At 49.5% G+C, this 15,831-nt stretch overlaps 1 pseudogene; it reads left to right on the top strand.

The window, feature by feature from the left end:
* Positions 1–14,317: 14,317 nt before the first annotated feature.
* LOC149362363 (uncharacterized) lies at positions 14,318–15,028 on the top strand (annotated as a pseudogene).
* Positions 15,029–15,831: the final 803 nt, after the last annotated feature.

Genomic DNA, 15,831 nt, shown 5'->3' with positions numbered 1-15,831 from the left:
TCTCAAACAAGGAGAAAAAGGGACAGCGTGAACTCATCCGTCTTGCCGTGGCCGATGCTGAGATCCAGGAAATGCCGCTAGACGGCTCAGGAGGGGTACATGGCTGGGACCGAGCCTCGTCCACCTTTTGACGGGTGCTAAAAAATGTTATTTCTCTCTCTCTCTCTGCATTTGTCCTAATGCACGCGAACACGCGCACAGGCCACGCTACACTGAAAATGTTTTGTTTAGTTTTGATTACAGGGTTTTGCTTTCCACAGCGAATCAGGCTATGACGAGCGCCGTAGTGGAGGGCTCTGATCACCTACGGTTCCTTAACGTGCGCTGGCGTCGCAAAGCAGATGAGCAGCTTGCGTATCGCCTGCAGCGAAGCGCGGCAACCGCGCCCGGAATCGAACCTGCTTCCCACGTCTCAATAGTCGAGCACCCTAACCCTTCATTGAGCCTCCGCGGAGGGGCTAGCCCAGAAAAGATATGATATGCTAATGTAATCACTGTTTGGTGGTGTGCTCGATGATTAGTGAAGTAGGCCCAACTCTCCGAGTCCATTTGCGATTTCTAATTAATTTTAAGAGGGTGAGTAAAGGACCCCACTTGGTGGAAAAAAATGAAATTCAGCTATTATAGTCTCATATGCTGGTTACCATCCACTAACAACAACTGAAATTTTTATTTTTATTGAAAATGACTATTCTCGCTGTACACTTCGAAGGCGGAGATTGCTGTGGCAAAGCGCTAAGGGCGATAAGGACAACGGGAAGCATGTTTTTTTCACAAATGATAAATTGCGAATCGACAATGATACGTTTGTGTGGGACGATGTTAAAAATGCGCGAGTAAAAATTTCGTCCACATCTTCTTCACCGGTGAGCGCATGACAAAGCCCGAGGTCTGCACCACAGTACCTGAGACTGCTTAACATTAACGCAAGAAGTATTGTTAACAAGACTGCTGAACTTGAAAGTATACTGTTATTTCACGATCCCCATGTGACTGTAGTGACTGAAACGTGGCTTCACGAAGAGATAAGTGACCAGGATTTGGTTCCAAATTCTTATAGTATTTATAGGCGAGACAGGCCTTCCCGTGGTGGCGGCGTTGCCGTCGTTCTAAGTTCCGGTGTTCAAGCGTCTCTGCTGGAACAAGTCGTTGACCATGAAAGTCTTTGCCTACGAATAAACTACAATGGACACTCATTTATATTATTTGCAGTATACCGTCCGCCCTCTGCGTCCATAGATTTCCTGAACAAAATGCATGACCACCTTATTAAATATTGCAAAAGTAAAAGTTGCATAATAATAGCCGGAGACTTCAACCTACCTGACATTCTTTGGCCCGACATATCATCAAATTCTCTCCATGAAAGTATCCTCTCTGATATCATGCTGGCTTGTGACCTTACCCAAGCGGTTAATGTTCCAACCAGAGTGCAGGGAACATCATCATCTGTTTTAGACCTTACCTTTCATACCAGATCTCTCGATGATGTTAATGTTGCAGTTGAAGACGGAATATCAGATCATAAGCTTGTAGTTTTCACATACAGAATACACGCATCTAATAACTCGCCTACTCGAAACAGAAGCACAGTTAAAGATTTTAGTAGGGCTATCAATGAGTCAGTTCTTGATTACCTCGAAATGGCCTTAGAAAAATTCACGGGAAATGATGTCAATAATCTAAGGAATAAATTCAAATCTGCTTGCCATTTCTGTATTCAACACTTCATTCCGAGCAAAACTAAGAATGTGCGTCGTAAAAACCCATGGATCAGCCGCGAAATAATTTATTTATTACTCAGAATAAAAAGGCTCAGAAAGCTGACGAAGAACAACCCTGCGCTTCTAAACCTAAGACCTTTACTTGCAGAAAAACTTCGCTCTAGTAAGGAGTTTTATTATTCTTCCACATTACCGCAGTTCATCAAGAGCGATCCTGCCAAATTTTGGCGCCACCTTACCTCTGATACACGCAAATCCATCGATCACATCAAGACCGTCAAAAAGCTGTTCGCGACAAGCCGCAGATAGCCACAGAATTTAATCTTTTCTTTCAGTCAGTTATTTCAGATTCCCGCCCCCGACCCTCTTGTTTTCACGGCACGAGCAGTGTCAGCCCGGAATTTATATCCTATGAGGGCATCTTTTCTATGCTCTTAAATCTGAATCCTAAATCATCGAGCGGCGCTGATGGTATTCCAAACGCCTTCTTGCGCCGTTACGCTAAATCGCTTGCCCGGTTTCTTGTTGTCATTTTTCGTTTGTCTTTTTCTTGTGCCGATGTCCCGTCGGACTAAAGGCTCGCACGTGTCGTGCCTGTATTAAGCATGAAATGCTTTTAGCCCCCGTTGTCGGCAGTGTGGTGACGTCACGCCGAGACCGAGATCCACTCATCCGGGCATTGAAATCCACTCATCCGGGCACTGAATTCCAGTCATCCGGGCACTGAAACGAGAACATCCGGGCACCGTACGAGACAACGAGAATTAACGAGACTCTGTAAGCCCTCCTACGCGACCGGCATGCAAGCGCCGGTTGGTCTCCAAAGCAGTCACAAAAAATAACTACTGCCAGTGCCTTCTCAATGTTTATCAAGATATCAGTCGCTGTGCGTTTGAGAATGCACGGAATTATAATTTCCGATTTCTAATAACGCGTGCAAAAAGCACATAAATGCTACGATACACTTGGTTGTCGTACGTGATCTCTTAGGGGCTTCGCGCATCGAAGCAAAGCCGCGCAGGCGGACAGGGGCCCGGGGGAGAAGCGCTGCGTTCAAAGGGCAAGGCATCGCGCCGAACGGGTGGTGGCGTTCCTCCCTTCCTTTACGGTGCGGTTCGGGTGTCCACCGAGATGGCAGAGAATTACTCCACCATTTCCTTTCCTCAAAAAACCTTGCGTTCAAATGGCAAGGCATCGCGCTGAACGGGTGGTGGCGTTCGTCCCTTCCTGTACGGTGCGGTTCGGGTGTCCACCGAGATGACGTTAGGCCCGTAAACATTTCATGCTTACTCTACTCTCGGTTACGGGAGAGGCAGAGAATTTTTAAGAAAGGTGACCGCTCTCAGTTAACCACCTACCGACCGATATCTCTCATCAGCACTTCATGCAATCTCATGGAACATATCACTTCCAACTACATCACTGATTTCCTCGATAGTAAAAACATACTCTCTCCTTTCCAGCACGGTTTCCGCAAAGGCCTGTCGACAACCACACAACTAGTTTCCACAATTCATTCGTTTTCCTCCGTTCTCGATAGTTCCGGTCAGATTGACGTTATATTCCTGGACTTCAGGAAGGCATTCGATAAGGTTACTCATTCCGGTCTGCTATTCAAACTTGACAAGCTGGGTTTACCACGAACTGTAGTATACTGGGTATCGTCATATCTGGATAAGCGCCAGCAATTTGTTGATTTCGAAGGGCACCATTCCGACGTCCTCTCTGTCAATTCTGGTGTCCCGCAGGGCAGCGTCCTAGGCCCTTTTCTTTTCTTAATTTATGTAAACGACTTAACCTCCGTCATACATGAAAGCGTCAGTATTCGATTATTTGCGGATGACTGCTTGCTCTTCAAGGCTGTTAAAAATAGCAATGAACAGGTTGTGCTTAATGAAAGTCGTAATGCTGTTTCCAGTTGGTGTGATCGCTGGGATATGAAACTGAATCCTGATAAACCTGTTTTCATGCGTATCACAAACAAAATGTCTCCTCTTGCTCAAGCGCGGGCTCGGGCTCTTGAGAGACAACACGGCTCCCGACCCGGTGTAGACGTAGCAGGGCCATCGCCCACGGGATTTTACTCGGCCGCTGTCGTTCACCAGGAAATGCACGTTGATGGACTCTCCTTTCGAGCCCCGAATTCAATGCGGGCCGAGGAAGTAGCGATAGCGCTTGCTGCCGCCCACGCCAATTCGAGAATAATCATCACGGACTCCCGAAAAGCATGTGAACATTACTTGGCAGGGGAGATCTCCCACTTAGCTGCTTGTATTCTACGACGGACTGCCACTGATCCAACACCCAAACGAATCATTTGGGCTCCTGGCCACCAGGGCTTACGAGGTAATGAGGCCGCTGACGCGGCTGCCCGAGCGCTTACTCACCGGGCTCCTCATCCCAGCTCTTCTGGCTCGGAGACTAACCAGCCGCTGCTGCGATTCAGGGAAATATTAACACATTATAGCGACAACCACCGCCTTTTCCCGGCCCCTGCAAAAGGGCTGAGTAAGACGGAGGAGCGAACTTTAAGGCGCCTGCAGACAGGCACTCTACTCTGTCCTGCAATAATAAAACATTACGATCCTAACACGGATGGGCGATGCCCACACTGTGGGGAGACCTGTGATATCTTCCACATGGTGTGGGCATGTACTCAAAATCCCCACCTCCCCCCTTCCCCTACCCCTTCCAGAGAGGCATGGGAGACTGCCCTCCTCAACTGCTCCTCGCTTGAGTCCCAAAGGGCTCTGGTGAAACGGGCGAGAGACGGGGCCTCGTCGTGCGGTGTCCCGGACTAGGGACGCCGACCATGTAGCGGGGCCACTCTGTGGCTCCCAAACTCTTTTTTTTTTTTACAATATAAAAGTTTTCACCACCACCACCACCAGTACACCATCAAGCAGATCCCCATAATACAAACTGAGTGTTTTAAATATTTGGGCGTAACGATTACAGAGCATTTAGGCTGGTCCGCTCATGCTGACAATATCTGCTCCTCGGCGCGCCGCAAACTCGGCCAGTTAACGCACAGACTCAAATACTGCCCCTACCATGTAAAGCTTCTGGCCTACAACACACTGATCAAATCTAGATTGCACTACGCATGCGAGGTTTGGGATCCTTTCACTTAAAAAGAGATTAGAAAACTTGAACAGATTCAAAGATCAGCAGTTCGCTTCATATATAACCGGTACCGTCGACATGACTCCCCATATGAATTAATGAGAATCAACAACATCAAACCTTTAGACTACTGGAGAAAGCTAGCAAGAATTAAATTCCTCTTTAAACTCTACCATTCTCATTTCCGTCTTGACCCTTCATCTATCCCGTCTATAACGAAGCCACTTATAACGAAATCGCGGTTATAACGAAGGGATTTCAATTTCCCATTCCCATTTTTGCATTTTCAATACATTTTGGGTCCGGTTTTAACGAAGTAAATAAGAGCGCGTCAGCGGATATAACGAAGAGATTTAATACCAACCGAAAAATAATCTGCCAATCAACACATTTTTGCGTCCTTGAGGCGATTTTTTCCGCTAAAATAAGAGCAAAATTCGGCTGACAACGTCCTTTCGTGGCGTCGTCTGCTCTCCTACGGAGCGAAAGGTTGCTTCACTGCATCGCATGGCACGCCGGTCTCGTGTTGCGCCGTCCTTGAACGGCGTCACGGCGTAGAGCGGTAGAGCATGCCGTGCAGGGGAAAAATGTAAAAAGAACAGAGACGATTTTTTATGCGAAGCATATTGCTAGAGCTACCACTCACGCCGTCGCCGTGGGTACAGTGTACTAGAATAGGGGCAGTGTGTTCAGGCGGCGGAGCGCGCCACGCACCGTCGTGAAGCCGGCAGCGTAGACAGGTCCCGGATGTATGTGGTGGCGCTGCAGTCGCACCGGCTGTACGGACGCGTTCTCCGTGTGTTGCGGCGGGTTGCAGCGTGCTTCTTGAGCTCCACCTTGCTTGTGAAGAAACGGGGTGTTTCGGCCGCACGGGCACTTCATGTTGAGCAACAGAAAACCGTAGCCAATGAACCACTGTGGTGGGTGAGCGCTGTTCAGAATTACCGCCTTCAGGAACGTGCATATCAACTGTGTTCCTAGTTTCCCTTACAAGCGTTGCAGATAAATGATAACTTTAGCCTATTTATGAACTTCGCACTGTTTCAGGGCTATCAACAAGCTGATCAAGATCATGACTTCTCGGTTCCCAGCCAAAGCCCTTCGTCCAGGATCCGAAAATGTGAAGACTCTGAAGGAATTCCTCGAGTTTTTGTCTCGCTGGGAATCACATGCAAAAGGAGTTGGCGGCTTCTTGAGCCAGTCGACGGCAGATGGGCTCCGTGTGACACTGTGCAGCACTTTGGCCTTGTTAGAGTATTTGGGGGGAGAGGGTTTTAAATACCTATTAACATCTCGACTAAGTCAAGATAAGTTGGAGAACTTCTTTGGTATTGTGAGGCAGTCGTGCGGATCCAACGACCACCCAACGCCATCTCAATTCTTGATTGTCGTCAACTGCCTGTCTTTCTATAACTTGGCAAAAGCAATGCAAACAGGCAACACTGAGGCCAATGAAGATTTGGTCTCGCTACTTCACTCACCTGATAAATCTGATATGGAAGGGAACGTTGCATCTCTTGATGAGTTAGTTGAAGCTGGAAATCTGACGGTGGTAGAACAAAGGCTAAACAGTACTCCAGCTGAGCACCGGGCTTACGTGGAGGAAAAGAGCGATGACCGCCTCGTTCATTACATGGCAGGGTATGTTGCGCGGAAATTTCTTACTCGCAACAAATGTGAGCACTGCCGCTCTCTTCTTTTGCAGAACTCAAATGTCAGCAGCAGAGTCTCAAAATTCACAGAAATCTGTGATAGGGGAGGCTTGCTGTATCCCTCCAAGTTGCTTTTTGAAGCAGTAAAGAAACTTGAGGGGATATTTACAATCTTCTTCAGCCAAGAGGAGCTCTGCAGCGACAGCATAGTCGATGTCATGATTCTAGTCAAAGCCAAGTTTGGCTATGCCATAGGGTGCAAATCGCATGCTGATGATTTCACATCAGCAGTTGTGCGCTTTTATGTCTTAACAAGGCTGCACTTTTACGTTAAAGGTCTTAATCAGTCAAGAGAAGCACGACGAAAAAGGAAATTGCACTTGAAAGTTAGCCGTTGTTCTTAGCAGGCTTGTGCAACACATATGCTGACGCTCCTTTGCGTTTTTTTTATCTAAATACACGGCTTTTTTTTGTGCATTCCAAAGCCAATTTTGTAAATATAATTCAAAAATGAATTAAGGAATTCATTTAAGCACATTAATTCCGCTGTAGGTCTCCGTTGTTTGGATTGGAATGTACTCGCTCTTTTTCTGTGTTTAATCCCTTTTACTTGGCCTCTTTCCTACCTGTTTTATTCCTTTCATTCAAATGTGTGATGTTGGTGTGTCTCAGACTCGTACATGAGCCTGACGTTGGGGAGCTCTTCATGACGTAAATAAAAGTCACGAATAAACTGTGCAAATCCAGTCATTGCGGGTAATTCGCGAAACCGGAGGATAGAACGAGGGACAAATGTTTACCATGTTTACCGCGAAAGAAGGTAAATACCAAGCAGGGAAGGCCTTAGGCTTTGGGCCGTGTACAGTTTTGTGTTTTCTACAACAGCGGCTGCATTTTTATGAGTGCGAACTGCGCAAGAAAATGCACCTGGAATCCGAGTTGCTTCAACTCAATCGAAGCCCTTTACTACGGTGCTACTTGAAGCGCAAGTGTTGCTTGCGGATATTAAACCCATTAATCAATGTTTTTTTTACGTTCGAATAACTTCTGGTTACGTTGTAGCGTGGCTCAACAGATTTAACGGCTTTACCCCACTATTTCGGTGTCTCCAAACCCTTTGCTGTCAGGTTTGTTAATAAATCCGTCTAATGAGCGTTGTGATGCGCTAAAGTACACATATAATTAATCTCTTATGTGAACGTCAGTTCCAAGCATGCATCTCCACATCCTCCGAGCATTTGCACGTCTGTTCGAGGCGGAGGATGATTACAACACTTCTAAAAACGCGCAGCGCCAGCGCTGCGCCGTTGGTTCCGTACAGCCCATGCTCCTGTAGCGCCATCTCGTGCTTTCTGCATGAAGCGCCTCAGCGGCAAGCGCTCCTGAACACACTGCCCCTATTCTAGTACACTGTACCGTGGGACCCCTAGCCGTGAAACCACGTTACACCGTGACGTCACACCACGTGACACCGTGACGTCACACCACGTGACACTGTGACGTCACACCACGTGACATCGGATGAGAGAGCCGGCCTCCACCTCGCGCCGTCGCCGTAGGACCCCTAGCCGTCACGCCACGTGACACCGTGACGTCACACCACGTGACATCGGATGAGAGAGCCGGCCTCCACCTTGCGCCGTCGCCGTGGGACCCCTAGCCGTCACACCTCGTGACACCGTGACGTTACACCACGTGACACCGTGACGTCACACCACGTGACATCGGATGAGAGAGCCGGCCTCCACCTCGCGCCGTCGCCGTGGGATGTTCGCATTCCCAAGGCTTAGCCAAGCTGAGCCTCAGCAATTTTTTTTTTCGATGACGTCGCAGAGAGCGGCCGTCTTGGCCAATCGCGGTTCTCTATTTCTCCCAGGCAGTCGGCGCCACGGCTGGACTGCAGTCTGCAGGAGGTGTGGCAGCGCGCGCTTTGTTTTATGTCGGTGCCGCTGTGCGCACGGCAGGGAGAAAGCGCGGCAGCATTGTGCATGTTGGAAGCGTGGCTCATTTTTATCGTTATCGCGGATCCTGAAGTCCGCACTCGCCGCAATCCTGAAGTCCGCACTCGCGAAACGTGTTCAGGGGACGCTGGACGATTTCTTTCAGCGGCAATAAAGCGGTATGCCGATGTTTGCATTTTTTTTCGTAGTCCGCATATTACGAAATAGCGGATATAGCGAAGTGATTGCCGATTCCCGCCGACTTCGTTATAACCGGGCTAGACTGTATATGAAACCTTCAACAACTAGAGTAACAAGGCATTGTCATCCGCATAAATTATCTCCTTTGTTTGCCCGCACCAATAAATTTAAATATTCTTTCTTTCCTCGAACTATAGAAGATTGGAACAACCTACCCCCTCATGTGTTTGTATCCGAAAATGTGCTTTCGGCCATTGAACAAGTACTTGACCGTTAAATATTGTCTGTTGTTTGTTGCGGCTGGTTTTATTTTCATGCTCCGTATTTACTACATCCCTTCCACTGAATTCTGCTGTTGGCGTCGTCTTCTGCTGGTCGTCGGAGTTCTCTGTATGTTTATCCCACTCCTGCTTGGGCCTTAACAGCCTGCAGTATTGTATAAATAAATAATAAATAAATAAACTCACCTCCGTGGTAACCGAAGACTCGTTCTCAGTAAGCTTAGTTTCTCTAAATCCGTAAGCAATCTGAAAATATGCCGCATTTTATCGCAAAATCTTGCGGCGAAGACATTTTTAAACAAAGGAAAAAACTTCGTGCGCCTTTCATTTCTCGCTAACGTGAGACACTATGGAGCGGGAAAGACGAAAGGTGCTAAAGCGATAGGCCTCGCTTCGACCTCCGCGGCCATGTTGCCCGAAAGTGCAATGGCTTTGAGGAGCACGATATTTTGGCAAAATAGCGTTAGCCGTTAACGTTAACCTAAGCCGCAAGGCGTGCCTTTTTTTTCTGCGCATGTGCATTCTGACATCCCACACTTCTTTAAGGCCACAAGGCTGGGTTACCCTTTCCTAAAACTGTAGTGTTTTCAAGCTTTATTCGCGCAGAACAGATTAAGCAATCAGTATATGGTATAGACGGGGCTGATAGACTGGTTTCTTACAAGATAAAGTGATCTAGGGAAGGGGAGTCTGCGGGAGCTCAGTAAACGTTTCGCAAGAGGTGTCCCGATGAAGGCGAAGGCAAATCCTTTTGTCGAAACGTTGATGAACCCCTTCGAAGCTCGTCCCTCTTTTGTTCATATTTTATTGTAAATACGGAGTTTGTTGTTTAAAATGTGCTATAAAGAGGCCTTTGCAATGTGCAGTCCTGCTGGCTATTGTACACGTTCTCAAAGTCATGCCAGCGGTAATCTGGGGCTTGATAACTTCATTGATTCAATTCTACTCTCCCACTGCATCTCTGTCCTGTTCGCCCCGGTTTTGTCGTAAGCAGTGACTCTATAATATGCCTGTTAAGCCTGACGACATAAGGGCTCGTAAAATATCGATGCATACGACAAGACGCGGCACCTGTCATCATGCCCTCTCCTATGGCACGTTCACACTTGTGCATTCCGCGTCGTGATCGAGCGAAATCCGCAGCCAAGGCCGAGATTACGCTAAAGAAAACAAGCCGAAGGTGGGTTCGGTCTGCAACCAATATCTGCTATCAGAAATAAAAAATGTTTTTCATGAAACGAAAGGCACAGTGACTGTCTCCCTCCTCTTTGGACAACTCAAACACACCTTCAGAGGAGGAAAGAAGGTGGTAGTGAAAGAAAGAAAGAAAGAAAGAAGGGAAGAAAGGAAGAAATAACGTAGGAAAGAAATAAAGAAAGAGAGAGAAAGAAAGGAAGAGAGATAGAAAGCAACAGAGAAACAAATAAAGAAAGCAAGGAAAAGAGAAGAAGGAAAGAGAGAGAGAGAAAGGAAAGGAAAGAAAGAGACAGAGAGAGAGGGGAAGAAAGAAAGAAAGACAGAAAGAAAGGGGAAAGAAAGAGACAGAGAAAATATGAAAGAGGAAGTGGGAAAGAAAGGGAAAGAAAGAAGGAATGGAAGAAAGAAAAAGAAAGAAAGAAAGGAAGAGAGAAAGAAAGGAAGAAAATAAGATAGAAAGAACTAGAAGAGCGAGAGAAAGAAGGAAAGAATGAAAGGAATAAAGAAAGAAGGAAAGAAAATAAACAACAAAGAAAGAAAAAAGGGAAGAAAGGAAAAAAAGACAGACACAGAAAGGAAGAAAGAAATTAGGAAAGAAAGAAACAAAGGAAGAAAGAAAGAGAGAAGGAAAGAGAGAAATAAATAAATAAATAAAGAAAGGAAGAAAGAGAGAGAGAGAAAGAAAGAAAGGAAGGAAGGAAAGAAGAAAGAGAGAAGGAAAGAAAGGAAAGAGAAAGAAACACACAAAGAAAGAAATGGAGGAAGAGGTGCCGTAGTGGAGGACTCCGGAATAATTTCCAACACATGTGCCTAGTAGGCGCATTCTTCAGATGGGAGCTGCGTCTCGGGTCGGTAGGTAGGGTCGGCCAGGGCTACGCTTCCTCTTCATTGTGCCGTGTGGTCAGGGCGGGGGACAGGGCGGGAGAGCAACAGCGGGGTCGGTTCGAGCCTGAAAGGCGTGGGCAAGCCGGGCGACGTAGGCCAGGAACTCACGACTGACGACCACGGTTGACACAGGACACCGAAGCTGCAGGATCAGGATGCCGATGATTCTCCAGCACATCACACCATGACGGCAAGCCGAAGAATAAGACGAGTTGACTGTTGGCAATAACATGATTTAATGCCAAGCGCTCCATCTTTGTTCTTTTTATTGTCTTAGTGACATGGCACATACCCACGGCGTGGAATAGGCCAGGAGTAATTTCTTGATGGTCCCATGGGCGTCCGGAGGGGGGGGGGGGGCAAGGGGGGGCGGCTGCACCCCCCTGGAAAATCACTCCCTCGAACCGTGAGTGATGGCCGCACGCCAGGGGCCGTGGTGGGCTCAGCCAAAAGGGTAAAAGCAGCTCCGCTTCCACGCTTTGGGTCACATCTGCGAAATGCCGCGTCCGGGCACGCGTCTTTATGCCGTTTTCAAACCACGCCATCGTTAGCTCTGTTGAAGGCCGACCTGTTGCAGACATACAGCGGAATCGGCGAGCATGTGTTTCAAGCCGTCTTGAAATGGGTGCCTGTTTCTTTGATCTCTAGACAGATAGCGACACGGAGGCAGACAGTGCACAGTGCATCTTGTTTTCGCCTTCGTTATGCCGGCCACCGATGAATTCTTCAGGAGGGAAAGACAAATCAGCCGTGTCCACCCCCGCTTTGTCGGGCTGCTCATGGGCAAGCGGGCGATCAGTTGGCGCCGCCGCCGCTCGCTGTGCCTCCGATCCACGGGAGAGCGCAGTGCGGTAGAAGCGCCGCTATCAGAATCTTCGGCAAAGGAGATTAGCATCTTTTGTTCACGGCGACGCAGTCTCCAGAGGCGCCCCCACACCAGCGTCCCTTGCGTCTTCTCCGAAAACCAGCGCCTTTGGTCAATGCAGCCCGATGGCGCCTGCCTGGCTCGCCTGTCACCTCTGGCTGGGCCTCAAATGACAACAGCGCCCGTGTACTGTGCGAGGTCAGTGCCCGGTAAAGAGACCCAGGCGGTCGACATTATCCGGAGCTCTGTACTACTCCGTTCCTGATAACCTGAGTCGTTTTGGGGCTCTGAACCCCATAAAAACACACAAAATAAATTTTCCTACCGGAGTGGCGAGTGTCCCTTCCCCTTGGAAGTCGCACGGAAGTAAGCCCTTGCACGTGTGCGCGCCTCTGTATTTGTGCTTCGGTGTTTTTAGTGGCCGTTTGTCAACGAAGCTGACAACAACCAAGATGGACGAGAAAACTACGAGCGGCGAGCAGTGTGCGTGCGGTTGCTCGACTGTGCGGATGCGCGAGCAAGATGGAGCGAGGTGTATGAAGCTGCGAGCGTGCATTTATCTTGTAAATAAGTTTTCGTTGTATGTATAGACATCTTTTGTTTTCAACGTGCGCGTTCAGCCGTTTTTCCAATCAATGTGTGTGACGAGTGTGCACCGAGAGCGTGTAATGAAGCACAGAAATGAATTTATCACCCGTGTAATCACGCAATTCGCCCAGAAAAATCCGTGGAGTCTACAGTTGCTGTTCAAGGAAGACTGACTGAGTGACTGTAGTTGCGTGTTTGTGACCATATTGTGCTGTGTGCTGGTCATCAATCCGGGTGAGTCGAGAACCCGTATGCAGCAATACTGAGCACTCTTCTCCACGAAGTGACAGTATATTTTTGGATTTTTTATTAATTTTAATTGTTTCTTCGTTGATAAACTGCAATGTATCTCTCCTAGCCACACTTTAATTTGCTGTTTGTAATTTTTATTTCATGTGTGTATTTCACTTATTTTTTATTTATATATAAATAAATAAATTCATACCGCAAATAGTGCCTTTTTGCTACGAACATGCCCCCCCCCCCTCCGGCGCCAACAACCAATGGGGCCCCCCCCTGCAAAAAATTCTGCGGACGCCCTTGGATGGTCCGTTGAGTTCTTCGGTAGGGCTCGGACCATTCCAATCGTTGATGATTCGGCGATCAATAAGCAAGATGGTCACTTGCAGGTCAAAGGAAGATTTATATTTACACGTATGTACAAGGCCAAACTGAGTTACAGAAGCAAAGTTACAATCGCGCTACAACTTAATGGGAAATCCTCACACAGAGAAAGCTCTCTACCTGACCTTACTTATCGACCGGAGGGTTCCCGTTAAAGCCTAGATACTTCTAGAAGCACGTGCCAAGCACGAAATTCTTCCCCACAGTGCCGTCCAGTGCTGCTGCTTGCATATTTATAGGCTTCACAATAAAGAAGTTAGGGCGGTCATGTTACAAGGCCAGCCCTAGACTTCGCCAACCAATGAAATTGGAGCCGATCGTGGTGGTGAAACAGGAAGACAACTCCCGGAGCTGAAGTTACAGGACACAGAGGGCTACGAGAAATAGGGCCTCGGCTTTATCCGCCCAGGAGGCCTTGACGCCGTTCTCGGACGGGATGGCGGTTACGGGCGCTCAGTGAGGCAGCTGGAGGACGCCCCAGCCGCTGCAAAGGAGGAGCAAGGTCGGGGTGGTCTCACTCGGGCTGTAAGTGTGATGCCGTAACAAAAATGATGACGGATGGGATGCGGGAGCAAGGGAAGAGGACTACAAGGAAGTAGCAGAATAAACCAATGCGTTCGAACGAACGGCCACGTCTCCTTGTTCTCTTTCAATGTGGCGCAGTAGGCGAACGTCGGACCCGAACCGGACCTCGCCGATCCGCTCCTTCTCCGTAGCGGCTAGGAAGTTCTTCGGCCGGCCCGCTCACCGCTCGCGGCTACTACCCCGTCCGACAACGGCGTCCCCGCCTCCTTGGCGGGTTAGGCCCAAGCCCTCCTACCCGAGGCCCTCTCCACCCTCAGGGAATTGACCTCTGCGCTTGGTCGTACCTCTAGGTCCTCCGGCGGGCGAGCATCGCCAGTCCTGCTTCCAGAGTTTAATGGCTTTTGCGACGATCCCACAGCATTGGTGCAAGCTGTCGATGCTGTCGCCCGCCGGCGTTCCGCATGGTCCTCTGCCATCATGCTCACCTTCGCGGAAGACCATCACCGCGGTGCAGCCGGCGCCTGGCACCAGCATGCAGGTCGCCACTACCATACTTGGCCGGCCTGGACCGCTGCCCTTCCGGCCGCCTTTACCCCCTGGCCAGTGCGTACGACATGAAATTCTCGAAGATGCGCTCGCGAAACGAGGCTCCTCATGAAGTCGTCGCCATGTATATTTACGAGAAGTTGCGTCTTCTTGAGCCCGTAATATGGAGTGGCCCGCGCTCGCCGCGAAGCAGTATATCGTTGACGGACTCTACTGTGCCACCCACGCTTCGATTATGACCACTGTGCATACTGACAGCCTCTCCACATTTATCCAGCGGCTGCCGCCTTGCATGACACCGCGAGTCGTCGCGGGCTCTTCGCTGCCGCCGGGACGTCTGCCGCGCCACCCCCGCAGCGCTGAGGTTGGTTTTCGTGCTGTCGACATGGCCACATTTCCAAGGAATGTCATCACGCCGCCCGCCCGCCCGCGCATGCATTTCCAGAACCATCCCCTTCCGTTCCTGCCGGTGCATGTCGAGGGCATCGGAGAGTGGACCACCCTCGCCGACACTGGTGCTGAGCGTACAGCCTTGCTTCAATGTCATCCACCTTTCCCTCTAAACTCTTGGTCCTCGTCTCGACATCAAGGCTTGGGTGGCAGCGCCGTTCCGGTTCGTGCAGTGGATCTATGCATCCGCACTGAGGCTGGCTGCAAGGTCCTGACGGCTGTCTCGGTGTTTGCGGATTTCCCTGGTGACCTCATCTTCGGTGCAGACAACCACATGTCCGGGGACATGGCCCTCACCATGGCCCTCACGTGGCCCTTACCACCCCTAGCCATCCGGTGGACGAGCATTCGAAATGTGACCTTCTTGGCGGTGAGACCTTGCCTGCCCTGCTGCACGGCACTGTGCCATTACCGCTTAGAGTAGTGCCCAGCTTCCTGCAACTTCATTGGTTATCCACCACTTACCAACCGACAGTCACCTGCCCATCACTGTCGCGCTGCGGCGCTAGCCGAACGCGAGCGAAGGGTTATCGCTAAACACGTACGCGATATGTTGGCTGCTGGCTTCGTAAGACCCTCTGTAAAGACGAAGACGAACATTCTGTTTAGCGGCGGCATTGCGATCGCTGCGCGTGGTGTGTGTTCGCCTTGGCCGACCACAGACTGTTGCGGCCTTGCTCCTGAGGTCCCAGTGCCTTCTAAACCCCAATCTTACATTTGGTGGAGGTGCGGGTAACGATAACGGCTGTGGAGCTCCGTAACCGCAATCTTCCGACGCCTGTGATGCCTGTGGACACCCAAAATCAAGCCGTGCAAGCAGGTCCACCGACTGTCATCTGTGCCTGCTCCCTTCGCCAGCGGGACCCGGCTATCTTCAGCGGAACAGATGAACATGACGTGGGTGATTGGCTCGCATCTTACTAACGGATGAGCCTGTATAAGAAATGGGATGACGAGACCAAGCTGGACAATGTCATTTTTTATCTTACCGGCGTCGCCAACTTATCGTATCGCAACCATGAAGGGCACGTTGGAACTTGGTCGGCCTTCATGACGAAGTTCTCTGAAGTCTTTGGTCACCCGGCTGTCAGACAACTCCGCACCGAACAGGGCTTGCGTGAACGGTCGCTGCAGGTCGGCGAAAGCTTCACTAGCTATATAGAAGACGTAATCGCCCTCTGCAACAGAGTGAAGGTCGCCATGCCGGAAGCTGACAAGATAAAACAG

This window comes from Amblyomma mixtum, chromosome 2 (assembly GCF_055824585.1).
Source record: "Amblyomma mixtum isolate Tamu chromosome 2, ASM5582458v1, whole genome shotgun sequence".
Classification (NCBI taxonomy): domain Eukaryota; kingdom Metazoa; phylum Arthropoda; class Arachnida; order Ixodida; family Ixodidae; genus Amblyomma; species Amblyomma mixtum.
This window is presented reverse-complemented; position numbering and strand designations above follow the sequence as displayed.